Raw genomic sequence first — 13,202 nt, 5'->3', positions numbered from 1 at the left:
GAAGGCGGGCTTTCTCCCTGACTGCCACTGTCTGATTTTCACGATTGTTGCAATAAATGGATCTATCCCAGGCCTGTGTGGGTGTGTGTGTCACTGGGCGGGGCAGGTCTGGCCAGTAGTTGACAATTGCTTCTAGATTGTGGGAAGCCTCGGCCATGTCACCATGCCAAGATGCGTCACCTGCCTGCCCCTGTGTGAAGCCTGTCAATGACCCCAGGAGAGTCCACCCCAAGGGTTGAAGGTCTCAATCACGGATGCGTCCCCAGGAGGGAGGGCAGGATGCAGCACCCAGAGCCCTGCCTTCCACTGCAGCACCTCCATGGCCTCCCCTGCCCCTGGTGCCTGTTTCCCCATTCCCCTCTGCAGTGGCACCAGGGACAGACCCCACTTTGCCCCCTAGTGGCCACATCAGGTTTCTCAGGATGAGCACTTGAAAGTGCTCCTGCAGCAGGTGGGTCCAAGGTGCTGTCCCCTCAGCCAGGCTCCCCCTGGATGGCACCCACCCTAGCAGGAAGACAGTGTGTTATCAGTGGAGCAGGATGGGGCCGTGGATGGAACATGTTTCTAGTGTCCCTGAGTCTGTACGGAGCTGATCCCTGATAATAGCACCCCACTTCTTTGTGGACCATCAGATTCCCTAATACAAGTCCCACTGCCACCATCACAGCACGGTCAGACCCCATGTAATTGAGAACCAGGCCCTGACTCCTCTTTGCTCCTGCACACCTGGACCTGGTGGGACAGCCTTGGCTGAGTGACACTCTACTGGTGACAAGAAGTGTGTCCAGATTCATGTATCAGACCAGATGGCAAAGCCTCAGAAGGCAGAGCCATCCTGTTCCAGTCATTTCCAGGAATTTGGTCAGCCATGCCCCTTCCTGCCTGTCACATTCCTACTTGGATGGGAACCAGGGATCGGGGAGGCACCAGGGATCAGCCTGGTAGGGCTGTTCAGGGCAGGCACAGGCAGGTCCCGGTTTACCCCTGGGTGCCCAGTTCATAGCCCTTCCCCTCTAACTGCACCATGGGCCTGGGGCCGCCCGTTCACTCTCATGGATCTTCACACCTCACACATATCCTGCACACCCTCTCGAAGCTTCTACTGGGGCTCTGGGCTTAGTTCTCTGTGTCCTGCCTCTGGGCCCCTGGGCTCTGGAAACACCAAGTCCAGGTTTTCCTTGAGGTTTGGGGAGCTGAGAGACTGTGGGGATCAGCGGCTTGAGCCCTCTCACCCCTTGCCGGTGGTGAGAGCTGTTCTCCCATTGAACGACTTTCTTTGGAGTTTTTCCTTTTAGGATCATACAGAGTCTCACCAAGACAGGTGGCACCCAAGAATTTGCTGGAAGCATCCTAGTGTATTCCATGTGTGCAGGCTCTACCCAGCTATCCCCCAAAGAGGCAGTAGCAGGTCACAGCCTAATTATGTAGGTTGTTTACAGGCTACCTTGATTCTGCGGTAACAACTTTCATCTAACATGCAGTGGTGCCTACTGCTCTCAGGTGCTCCCACAATGGTGATTCCCGTTTCTATGCTCAGTGTTTGAGCGTTCCCGGAGCCACTTCCATCCCTGCTCGGGTAACCTGCTCTCCGTTAGTCTCTTGCTCGGTGAGAGATTTGGGAACCCCATCCGGGTCAGACAGAAGGACAGAGACATATAAATAAAGTTAAGGAAATAGAAGTAGCTTACTGGGGGCGCTCCCGGGCAGACTCTCCGAACCTCAGGTGAGACAGTGGTACACCCGCGCCCTGGGTTAGACTCAGGGGGCTTTTAAGTTGTCTTGGTCTGGTCCTAGTCATCTGTTCGTGGGTCAATGATAAGGAACATGGAATGAAACCTGGTGGCTTCCTGTCACCAAGTGGGCATTAAGTCTTTTCTTCCTCACCTGGGACAAGTTGATCTCTGACTCCAGGAATGTTGCTGTCCACTCAGCCGGTTGCCATTTGGTTCTGGTCACCATTTTGTCAGAGCAAACCTCATATTGGATTCTTGTCAAATTCGGTGATTCCTGACCCATCCATCTTCTCCACCTCCTAGAGTGGGTCTCTCAGAGGTCCTGCCTAGTTTTTCACTTCTGCCTCTTGCTTCCTGCTTGGTTCCCTCCCTTAGGCTTGGCAGACAGAATCATTTGTGAGCCCCCCTTAGCTCACCCCGCTGCGGCTGATCCTGACTAACTAGCACCTGCAGGTTAATCTTCTGGCGATGCTTAGTGATGAGTGACTCTCTGGGATTGTTTCTCATTTCTGGCCTGACTCTGAGAGATGTGCATTCGACAGTGAGGCCCTCAGGAGTGGCCAAACCTGACCACGGCTGGGCCTGACCAGCCTCCAGCTCCCTGGCCCTTCTCGAGTTCATTCTTTCAACTGGCTCAAAGCCCCCTCCCCCTCCTGACTGGTTTGAGTAGAGCAGCGTTCAGTCCTCATTGGAGAAAACACCTTTTCCTCCCTGCTGGGCACTGAGCAGGCCCAGGGCCCATTGATTGGAAAGACAACTGCAGCCAGGGAGTCAGTTTGGTTCTGGACCCTTACTGCCCATGGCATTCTGGACCTGTAAGGTGTTTTTCTACCTGAGTGGCCAGTTGAGTTAGAGACCCATTTCCTGTTCCCAATCACCACAGCCCCCATCTGGCCTCTGGGGCACACAGAGCAGTGAGGAGACCAGTATCAGCCCTGGGTTTGGGGTGATGTTTTTTCACCTCTGGGCTGCTCAGGCAAATGAGCAGAGCACAGTTAACAGGCACATTCCACCCCCTGTCCCCCGCCCCCCTCGTCATGATCCCACCATCCAGGGTATATTCTCAATGACTCCATGTTCATCAAGGGTCAACTGTCAATCAAGATGAAACTAGCACCCAGGTCTGCACTTGCTGGTGACCTTTGTCAGGATTCCTGCCCCGCACCCCGCCACCCACCCAGACTCTGTCTCCTTCCCCTGTCTGGTCTCTGCGGGCGCCTGCAGAGTTTGCATCTGCTTTGGCAGCCTCAGGCAATCCATGGTGTTAGCTCAGTGCACCAGAGAGTCGACCCTGGGGGCTCAGCACAACTCCCCATTTCTATTACTGGTAGTATTTGTGACCAAGGAGACCAGGGCTACTCTAGGTGCTGGCAGCAGTGCCGTTGGGGCAGACCCTCAGTGCCCGAGCGTTTCCTACCCTGCTCACCCCCAGCATGCTTCCAGATTTCCCTGCCAGAAGACCCACGGTTCTACACTTTCTGTTTCCTCACCTCTTTAAGTTAAACGTTTACAGCAATGGTGAAATTTGCTTCTCATCAATGTTGCCTGTCATCTTGCATAAGCTCAGTAAGAGAATTACAGATTCCTTCAATCTGCTGCTTCAAATTTAGTTCAATGTAAAGTCTGGCACGAAAGGTCAGATCTGTTGGCTTTTCCTGGCCCATGTCATCTGCTCCTACTCCCCAGACTCCAAACCTGGGGCCAGTTTTATTTTGTCTATCCCAGACCCAAGGGGTCTGTGACCATTCTTTTGGCCAGAGACTGTCCCTTGATGTACTGTGGATCATCTCACATGTGGGACCTTAGGCCTTCCCTTGTCCAAATCAGGGTTGCCTGGCGCCTGTCCGAGGTCCATCCAAGTCCCTCCAAGTGATGCACATTTGGGAATGTTTGAATCAAGGACAATTACTGGGAAACTGAAGCTTTAGTAAGATGAATGTCCAGGATGAGATCAGGACCCACCTGTGACTGCATCAAGCATCAAGCAGTGTCTGTTTAGGGGTCCTTTTGCCAGGAGCTCAAGAGCGTAACAAGGCCATCAAGGAGAGAAAAACTAACATTTCCCTGATAGTCTGGTCTGGGAAATGACGCCCTTCGGTCTACATAGTTTCACAGCAGAAAATTCCCAACATCCTCACTGAGCCACATGCCGAAAACCAAAGGAAACATATGGGCTTTACCTGGAATTTGGGAGTCAACATCCTAGACCAATCAATGCCCTCAACCCCACATAAAAAGATCAATTCCAGAGTCATTTTGGAGGGACCCCACATTGTAGATGCAAGAGAGAAATAGTCACAGGCTAGGAAACAGCAGAGACCCGATGAGGCCCGCATGGGATCCTCACACTCCGCACTGCGCTGACAGGCAGCTCCTGGGACACCGCCAGGGCGAGGCTGACTGCTCAGTGGGATACCAAGCAGGTCCCCTCTTCTGCCAACACTCTCTGGGACCCCTGTGTCTTCCTGAGTGTGGTGAGTCTAGGGCATGATACCTGCCGCTGTGAGAGCCGTGGGGTTCAGGGAGCTTGCAAAAGGGTCCGTTCCTGGGGCAGGGGAGGGGGCATGTGGAGGGCTTCTTCCTTCCAGTCCTTACCCAACACTAGCCCACAGTTGGAAATTTGGTGCCTGAGCCCCCAGGGTCACAAGGTACTTCCCCATGGGCTAGGAAATACATGTCATCTTGCACTTCCTGAAAGTCTCGGGGTAGGTGGAAGACTCCTCTTAGGGCAGAAAGGTGGCAGGGTGAGGGGAGTGCTGGACATGTGCCAGCCCTGCCCTCCGGCAGCTAAGGAAAAGTAGCGGCCCTTGAGCGCAGTTCCTGACCTCCCAAAGAACACCAGACTCCCACTCTCTTCTTCCAAGACTGTGGTGAGCCACCCAGGAGATACACGTATAATACTATGAGTATTTTACCTGTCATGTCATGTCACGGATAACCAGGCCTGGCCATTTTGAAGATGAGAAACCAGGCCAGTTTAGTGAACCCAGGTGGCCTGAGGCCTTCATCTTCTGTAGGAGTTCCTGGCAGGCAGGTGTCCATCCCATCCCTATCTGGCGTTTGGAGACCTCCCGGTCTTCAGGACTTGTCTGGACACTGAGAGCAGGGCCCAGGCTGTGGTCAGTCATTGCAGATCTACAGATCCCTGCTTGTCCATAGCAGAGACCATTTCCAGTTCTCCCTTTGGCCAACGTGCCTGAAACAACATTTCTATTTTTTGTCCAAATTTGAAATCCTTGAGTGTTAAAAGTAGGTAAAGGGATATTCATGATACCCTTTCAGTATCTGTATTGTAAACTACAAAAAGGGAGACAGAGAAAGATAAACAGAGAGAGAGACAGAGAAAGAGAGAGAGAGAGAGAAAAAAGGCAGAGACAGAGACAGACAGAGACAGAAACAAACAGAGAGAAAGATAGATAATAAAAACATCTTCCAAAAAGGCTGACCTGAATATCTGGAGAAAACCCAAGAGCCTGAGAACGGATGACTGATTAAAAAACTTTGGTACATCTACACAATGGAATACTAAGCAGCTGTTAGAAAGTATGAATTCATGAAATTTACATACAAGTGGTACTACATGGAAAGTACCATGCTAAGTGAAATGAGTCAGAAAGAGAGGGACAGACATAGAAAGATTGCCTTCATCTGTAGAATATCAAGAAACAAAATAGGAGACTAACACCCAAGAATAGTCGCGATAAGTACCAGGAAGTTTGCTCCATGACTTGGAGGCCAGCCACACATGCTGGAGGAAAAGGCAGCTCAGATAGAGAAGGGAGCACCAAGTAAAGGGTGTTGGGAGGATCCTCCCAGGATGGGAGATACATGCAGAAAGTAGACTATAGACCGAACATGATTAACACTCAATGCCTCTTTTGCAAACCACAACACCCAATAAGAGAGAACAAAAGTGAATGCCCTGCCACAGAGCCAGGGTGGGGTGGGGGGAAGGGGGGTGGGAGGGATACTGGGATCTGTGGTGGTGTAAAATGGGCACTGGTGGAGGGATGGGTCTCGGTCATTGTATAACTGAAATCCAAACAAAAAATTTGTAAGTCTATAACTGTACCTTATGGTGTTTCACTAATAAACATTAAAAAAAAAGGCTGGCCTGGGTGGAGAGGTGGGGGGGGGGTCGGGTGTTGGGAGGGACACTGGAGACATTGGAGGTGGGAAATGTACACTGGTGGAGGGATGGGTGAACAACGATGACTGGAGCCTAATCATGAACAGCTTTGTAAGGTTCTATCTCACATCGATTTAATAAAAATAAATTTTAAGAGGAGAATGGCTTATATTTGGATTTATAGAATTAGATGTGTAGTACATTTTCTGAGGTAAAGTCCAGAGCTCAGCTGAGGCGCTGGGAACATTATAGAATTGGGGAGATGTGATGCTAGACTTGAGTTTGGAAAGAGTCCATGACGAGTAGATCAGTGGTTCAAATGTGTCCTGCTTTGAGCACCATTCAACATGTCATTACTTAATTTCTTTTGTAAAAATGATTATTTCATTTACTTTAAGAGGAAAATCTGTATGGGCATTTATAAGTGGCAACGAAATTTCATTTGCATTAGATGGAAGTGGGAAAATGCTGCAGGGAACCTGCAGAGGCCTCTCAGGGTACAGAGATGGGGGTGGGGGACAGGTCCAAGGGACCTTCCCTAGTGGCAGTTTGTGATTGAAAGGTACCGGCAGTTACTGGCCATTAGAAATTAGGGGGAGTGGTCAGCTCTTTCAGCTCACATTCTCTTTTGAACACGTCATCCCTTCACATCTTACTGAGTAAGTTTCTTTCAAGAAAAGTATCTTGCAGGATTGGAGAGGTAGTCCAAAGGGTAGGGCATTTGCCTTGTTGACCAGCCAATCCAGATGTGACCCCGGGCACCCCATATGATCCCGAAGCCCCAGCAGGAGTCGTCACTGAGTACAGAGCCAGGAGTGAGGCCTGAGCAACACTGGGTATGTCCCTCCATAAATGTCCAAGTATAGCAAAAAGAGGAGGGGGAAGAGTGGGACGGGCGGTTCTGATTGCAGTGGGACTCACTGGAGCATTTGGGAATTTCACACGCACCATTGTAAAGTGGTATTCCTAATGGGATGCAATATAGCAAAATCAACGGTAAGTTAAAATTTTATTTTGAAAACGATAAAAGAGGCCGGGATATAGTAGAGAAGGAAGAGCACTTGGGCTATCTGACTTCAATCTCTGGCGTCCCATAGAGTCCCTTGAGCATGGCTTGGACTAATCCCTGCTGTGGTACCAAAAACAAAGAAGCAAACAAACAAGGAAATGTAATATATCAAAAGCTCGAACAGCTGGTAAGGTGTCTGTTTTGCATACTTCTATCCTGGGTGGATTCCTGGCACCTCCTATGGATCCTTGAGCAACATTAGGGGTGATCCCTGAGCACAGGACAGGAGACAGGGTCCCCAGTCAAGGGAGGTCTCATCTCTTAGGCCCCTGGAGCAAGACCATGGGGGCCTGTGCAGGGCACAGATTGCCCAGGCGCTGCCAGCCTTGGGCCTGGGAGTCGGTGCTTGACCTCCACATCCCTGGACCCAGAGCAGGATGCCCTGGCTGCCTGTCCGCACTCCCAGCCTTGCGCCCACAGGTGGGACTGCAGGACAAACAGGTGAGTGCCTGCGGCAGCAACAGGACTAGTATCTCGGCCTCCCGCCGTAGGACATGGCCTCTGACCAGTGTCGGTCTCTGAGAATGAGCAGGAGGAGGAGCAGGTGCTACTGCAGAGTCAGCTCCGGATCAGCTGCAAGGGGAGTGAATCAGGACAAGGTGGATATGGAGAAATGACAGAAGGTGCCGGGGGAGACCCACTGTGAGGGTAGGAGCCCGTCTGGTTTGGTGGGAGGAAGGAGAGGCCAGGATGCCACCCTCTATAATATAACAAAATCTAGAACAGGCTAGAGGGGTTGTGGGGGTGCGGACTGGCCCTCACTGCACACAGACGGTCCTAGTAGCGGGGAGGCTGCCGGGTTGAGGTAGGGGAGGCCCATCTCTTAGGTCTTGGGAGAAAGACCCCCTGAGGAATGTGCTCGGGACAGGTTACCACATGTGCTGTTTTCCTTGGGCCTGTGTGTGTGTGTCTGGGCCCTGAATGTTGTGGTGGGATCTGGACAGCCTTCGGCCCTGTCTCATGACATAGATGTGCATGCAAGACCAGAAGGTGCAGTGCCTGCAGCCTGGAATGCTTCTGCTGGTACCAAAAGTAGCACACAGCTGCAACCCCACACCTGAATGCCCCACTCACGTGGGCTCCAAGGTTGAGCAGGTGCTGAGGCACAAGGAGCTCATGGACCAGCTGCAGCAGGTGCTAACAAGGCAGCAGGCCCTGCTAGAGGCCACCTTCAGGGAGCTGAGGGAAACCCAGGTGAGGGGGTGGGCAGGGGCTCAGGGACAGGAAGGCGCATCAGGCCCTAGACCTGCCTACTCACCTGGTGCCTTCATCTTTAGGGGATTCTCAGTCCTGAAATCAGGAGCAACTGTGCCCCAGGCCTTGCTGGAATTCCAAGGGTACCCTGGAGAGGGTGAGTGGTGTGGTGGGTCTCCAGGAGGGAGAAGTTCCTGATGGGGATCTGGAGGTGGGGCTCTATGGGAGGTGGAGCCAGGCGGGAACCCTGAGATGCATCCACCTTCCTTGCTTGGCTGAGACCCTGGAGTGCCCCATAGTCAATCCAGTGTCGAAGAACACAGAGTTGGAGGTGAACATAGTGGAGGTTTGTGAGACCATGACCTCTATGGAACTCGAGGTGATGGTCATGAAGGACAGGCTGGTGGCGTGTGAGAAGCCTAAGGATCTCGATGACTAAGGTCTGAGACTAAGGTCTGGTGTCCAGACCTGGGGAGCGGGATGATGGATTCTGTGAAGAACCCAGAGGGATCCTCCTGTTCCTGTCTGTGAGGAACAGGAGGCCGCAGACCTCAGATCCGGATCCTGTAATGACCTGCCCCCAAATAACCAGAATCCAGCTCGTCCGCTTGAGTTCAGCTGGCAAGCTTGTTCACCATTAATCCACTTTTTCTACCCTGATTATGTACCCTGTGTTCTTCAATTCCAACTAATCTAGCCCTGATTCAGTTCTTCCCAACCTCTTCCTTCCTCCCTCCTCCCCACTCTTCCACTTTCCCTCAGCACTAGACCCTAGGGATCAAGGGGGCAGAAAGGTCCCCCAACACTTGACCGCAGGGATCAGTGGGACAAAAATGTCTCCTACCTCTAGGCCCCAGGGATGTTGGGAGCAGAAATTTAAACTGGGCCACACTCCAACCTCAGTCATGATAGCTCCAAAAGCCAAACAAGGGCTTGAGGTGGGAGCTCTCCCTCCCCAGTACACAGTCCCGTTTCTCCATATGGCAGCCCTGAAGCTAATGGGGGCTGGAAACATCAGAGCAACCAGTTCTAGACACTCTTTGGGGGCTGGTTGGGCACTAATGAATTGAGGAGAAGAGAGAGGAAGGAGGCATGCTGGGTCACTCTCTGACAGTCACTGTCCTATTTCCAAGCTTGTTTCAATAAATGGATCCATCCCAGCCCATGTGGGTATGTGTCTTGGGCGAGGTGTGTCCTGCCAGCAGTTGGCAGTTGCTTCTAGATTGTGGGTGGCCCTTGCCATGAGATTCACCATGTCTAGAGCCTGTCATCTGCATGCCCCTGAGTATGCTGTCAATGACCCCAAGAGAGTACCTGTAAGATTTGGAGTGGTAACCTTCAAAATGTGGTGGTGGGAAGGTGAGATGGTGGTGGAATTGGTGTTTGAATAATAAATGTAATGAATTATTGTAAACAACTTTATAAAAACAAAATAAAAATTTGCAAAAATGTCAGCAAAATATAAAGCTTGAAAAGAGAACAGAAAAATCAAAGATACACCAATCTAATGCTTTTTCTAAAAAAAAAACGCAATGGCGTCTAAGCTACTATGTTAGCCCACAGATTGGGAAAAATTATTTACCCAATACCTAGCTGATGAAAGGCTAATATCCAAGTTATATAGCACATTGGTAGAACTTTACCAAAAAAATATCTCCCAACCCCATCAAACAAATGCAGAGAGGAATACTGAACAGAAACTTCCTTGAAGAAGAAATTCAAGGGCTGGAGCGATACTACAGTGGTAGGTTGTTGCTTTGCACGTGGCTGATCTGGGTTTGATCCCCGCCATCCTACGGGCTACACCCGCCTTGGAACCCCAAGTGTTCTGTGAGAACCAGAAGGCAGTGTCCTTCCTAAAGACACCCCATGCACACCCCATGCTCCCTCTCACCTAGAGGTGGAAATCACACCCAGATCCAAGACAGACCTGAGCCAACAACCCGTCAAAGACAAATTGTGTTGACAGAAGTTCAGACAGACTGTGATGCCCGTGAGGTAAGGAGGCTGCAGACACCCATCCCAGGGCACGAAGTGACCTGCCTGAAAGTGATGTGTTCCCCCCAGGAGTCAGAAATGGTTCAACAGAATTCTTACTCACCTGTAATTCCGTCTTTTACCTACCCTGTCAAAATCATATTCATCTACCCCAACCTTGTCTTTCTTCCCTCTTCCTTCCCGCCCTTCTCCTCTCCCCCTCCTCCTTCCTGCCCCCTCCCTTCTCCCCTCCTCTGCCCCTTCCCATTGAGGAATGGGCTATGGGGCTATGAGGCTATGGGGCTACACAAAGCAATTGCAGACGTGCCCCCATGGCAGGGATGCTGCGTACTAGGAGTGGCAAGATGACCCAAACAGAACAACATTGAGACTCGTACTCTGCATGTAAAGAAGTTACACAGCCTCCAAGGAGGCTCAGATAGAGCAGAGAGCGCCAAATAAAGGGTGTTGGGAGGATCCTCCCAGGGTTGGAGATGCATGCTGAAAGTAGACTATAGACCAAACATGACTACCACTCAGTGCCTCTATTGCAAACCACAGCACCCAATTGGAGAGAGAGAGAACAAGGGGGAATGCACTGCCAAAGAGGCAGGGTGGTAAGGGGGTTGGGGAGTGGGAGGGATGCTGGGACCCGTGGTGGTGGAGGATGGGTGCTGGTAGAGGAATGGGTACTTGATCATTGTGTGACTGAAACCCAAGCACAAAAATTTATAAGTCTACAATCGTACCTCATGGTGTTTCACTAATAAAAAAATTTTTCATTTTTCATTTCATCATCCTGTTATTGCAAGGCAAATGCCCTACCCGCTGTGCTATCGCTCCAGCGATATGCCAGACACAGTAACAACAAAGTCTCCAATGGAGACGTTACTGGGCCCGCTCGAGCAAATCGACGATCAACGGGAGGGCCATCCTGTTATTTGTCGATTGACTCGAGCAGGTCTCAGTAACGTCTCTTTCATCCTAGCCCTGAGATTATATTCAAGGCTACTTAGGAGAATGATACCCATCATTGTTACTGGTAGTTGGCATATTTGGTACACCACGGGAGTTTGCCAGACTCTGCCCTGTGGGCAGGCTACAATCGATAAAAAAATAATAAAAAGAAAATTCTTGGATTAAAAAAAAAGGTACACAGCCTCCAACACATCCATATGTGCAGGAACAAACTCAAAACATAAAATAATAACCCAATCAAAAAATAAATCCAAAGAAATAAATTTCAATTTTTAATATGAACAGATACTACACTTGATCTTAGCCAAAAGGCCAAGAAGCTCCGGGGGCTAGAGCGATAGCACAGTGGTAGGGCGGTCGCCTTACAAGCGGTCAACATGGTCGACCCGAGTTCGATTCCTCCGCCCCTCTCGGAGAGCCCGGCAAGCTTCCGAGAGTATTCGATATGCCAGTCACAGTAACAACAAAGTCTCCAATGGAGACGATACTGGGCCCGCTTGAGCAAATCGACGATCAACGGGAGTGCCTTTACCTTTTACCTTTACCTTTTAATATGAAAATTAAGAGATCGTGGGGTCTCACCATGTTTCGTGCTTGTCCCTATCCCTCCCCGAGCGCCCCCCCCCCCCCCAGTCTTTCCAGAGGGATTCAGGGCTTCATTCTTATGGTCTTTATCCGGATGCCACTCATGTTGGAAACTGCTCCTGAACTGTACAGTGGTTCTGAGCAAGAGATTTAGTCCACTGCTTCTTGCAAGTCAGAGGATGGGGTCCCATCCAATAAGCAGAAAGGCTGGGGTCGCGAAAGTTAGAGTGGGTTTTCACATCAAAATCTAGAGTCGCAAAAGTTAGATGTGGGTTTTCACATCATAATCCCAGGGACTGTGCCATCTGGGCAATTGGTAGCCACTGGGGCCCTTTGTTAGTCATCAGTGTCACCCCTGAATGGGGACCTGGAGGTAGATAGTTTGTTTACCTCTGTGGCACAGCGAGAGATCAGAGCCCCCTGCCTCAGAGACAGGTATGCCCAGACCTCTGCCAATGGCCCTACCCTGGGTCAGGGCACCTAGAGCCTGGTGCCCTTTCTCAGGCACTAAGAGGATCAACCTCTATGCCTCTAGAGCCCTACTGCTGATTTGAAAGGGATTTTTTGGGTTATTTGTTTTTCTTTTTTTCACTTCTAAATGCTCATTCTTCCAGGAGGTCTGGTGCTCAGCCTCAACCAAGAGCTGCAGCAGAGCCTCTGAGGCTCTCTTTCAGTCCTTTTAGGCTTCTGACACTAGGACCTTATCATCTACAGATTGCAGGATGGTCCATTCCAGGGCTCCAACGAGGATTTTCTTAAGTCCAGAGCCAGGGTCTTCCTGAAGAAGGTGGCTGAGTTTTTGAATCCTTGGGCAACGGGTCCACAGTGACGGAGGTTTCCTCCTGTCTCTGGATCCTTTGGCCCAAAGGCAAACAGGGGTCTGCTTCCTGGAACAATTTACAAAGGGGGAAGCATATCTTTTGAGGTTCAGGCCAGTCAATCATTGGGCACTAGAGGAAAACAGACTCAAGAGAGTGGAAGGGCTGGGTACCACAATGTGACCAGCAGGACCGACCACACTTACTCGGCGCAGGTCATGACTTCTCAACTGAGGCCAATGGGTTGCTCCCAGTTGAGCTGCATCCCACCACTATTCCTGCCTCCCACACCTGTGCAGTATCTTTCCCTATCCCTAGCCACACCTCACGGTCTACCTGACATTGTCGCTGTCTCTGGAGGCTCACTCCTAGCATGAGTTTACCAGCAGAGGGGCATGATACTGCCATTAGAGAGCGCCTGGAGAGGGTATTATCCAAAGTGGGAATACACAGTGTCAAAGTGGACATTTATTTGCGCTTCTAGCTCTGTCTGGAGATCTAATGCCAATAAGATACTAAAATGAGGAACAGAGAGAACCTTGTTTTCCATATGGAACCCCCAGCATCTGCTGAGACCATGGATTCTCGTGTCCAGTAAAAGCAGGGAAGCGCTGCACCTCCGATACCTTCAATGAGCTCTGCTTCCTATGTTGCCCTGTCTTGGGGGTCATGGGGCGACGGTTTCCACGAGGCTTTTCTTGGGAGTGTAGGTACAAAGT

General features: G+C 50.8%; 1 pseudogene; it reads right to left on the bottom strand.

Moving 5' to 3' along the window:
- Positions 1 to 11,323: 11,323 nt before the first annotated feature.
- On the bottom strand, positions 11,324 to 11,404 carry LOC130026657 (uncharacterized; annotated as a pseudogene).
- Positions 11,405 to 13,202: the final 1,798 nt, after the last annotated feature.

This window comes from Sorex fumeus, unplaced genomic scaffold (genome assembly GCF_029834395.1).
Source record: "Sorex fumeus unplaced genomic scaffold, SorFum_2.1 ptg000034l, whole genome shotgun sequence".
Taxonomy (NCBI): domain Eukaryota; kingdom Metazoa; phylum Chordata; class Mammalia; order Eulipotyphla; family Soricidae; genus Sorex; species Sorex fumeus.
This window is presented reverse-complemented; position numbering and strand designations above follow the sequence as displayed.